The sequence below is a fragment of the Microtus ochrogaster genome, unplaced genomic scaffold (assembly GCF_000317375.1).
Source record: "Microtus ochrogaster isolate Prairie Vole_2 unplaced genomic scaffold, MicOch1.0 UNK26, whole genome shotgun sequence".
Taxonomy (NCBI): Eukaryota; Metazoa; Chordata; class Mammalia; order Rodentia; family Cricetidae; genus Microtus; species Microtus ochrogaster.
Genome location: NW_004949124.1, coordinates 2,777,248 through 2,778,437, shown reverse-complemented (window position 1 = coordinate 2,778,437; position 1,190 = coordinate 2,777,248). Strand labels below are relative to the sequence as shown.

The 1,190-nt window shown below is 38.0% G+C and overlaps 1 protein-coding gene across 2 annotated transcripts in view; it reads left to right on the top strand.

Annotated features, from left to right (window-relative positions):
- Nucleotides 1-1,190, top strand: part of Ypel5 (yippee like 5) — a 17,038-nt gene that overhangs the window by 13,317 nt on the left and 2,531 nt on the right. The gene's annotated exons all lie outside the window — the stretch shown is intronic.

Genomic DNA, 1,190 nt, shown 5'->3' with positions numbered 1-1,190 from the left:
CCTGTCCTGGAACTAGCTCTGTAGACCAGGCTGGTCTCGAAAGTTTTGAAATTTTGAACCTGTTTTGAGATTAGTTGATGTGATTGTGTACCCTGGAGCCTAGAAAAGTTGAATTTTCACATCTTTTAGGCTTAAAAAAAAAAAGATCTAATCTTGTCTTAAGTGAGTGTTTTCAGTAGGTCAGGTTAACTTTTCGCTAGAATTTGTTCCTCTGTTCCGTGAGTGAAAAATCTTCTCTCAGAGAGTCAGTAGTGTGTTCCTTTTACAGAGGAGGGGTTGACACTGGCAGGCGAGCTGCCTGTTAACTGTAAACAGTCTTCAGTCTCGCTTACTCATTTACTTAAATAGTCTCTTGTTTTTGTGTTAAAGTGTCAAGGCTAAATAGCTGGAATTAAGACTCTATAACCTTTAAAGCCAAAATTATTTACTATTAATCTTTTAGAGGAAAGTAAAGCTTAGAGGATTGTTGGGTATTTAGAATGATTGGAAATTCTCCAGATTATTTTAGAATCCAATTCATTATTCATTATCTTTGCACTTCCTTGAAAATTAATGTGTTGCATTGAATAGCTTGTGGTAGGTTAGCCTATCCCAACCTGTTTGTGTATATATGTATGTTTTCAGAAACAAATATAATACTTTATGAAACACTGATGATGTTGTAATAGGTTCTTTGATTATCTAACATCCATCACTACAGAGTGAATTAACAACTGGATTCAAACTTATATCCCACACCTTCAATTCCAGACCTTTTTCTTCACTACCACCAGAAATATAGCTACCATACATAAATGGCGAGACTAGGATTTGTGTAGTACTTATAAAGATTGAATTAGATTGGGGACTGGAAATATTGCTCAGCAGTTAAGAGCCCTAGTTGCTCTTGCAGCAGACTCAAGTTTGGTTCCTAGCATTCACAACCATCTGTAACTCTAGTTCTAGGGGATCCAATGCCTTCTGACCTCCACAGGCACTAGACACGCATGCATATATGTGGGTAAAACACTCATCCATAGGAAAAAAAAAAACTCTTTTAAAAAAGTTCCCGATTTAGATACCCAGTACAGTGCAACAGTGCAATTTCCAGCTTTATCTGTCTCAGAAGCATACCCTTCGTTCCTTCTTTCGTTCCTTCCTCCCTCCCTCCCTCCCTCCCTCCCTCCCTCCCTTCCTTCCTTTCTCTTTTT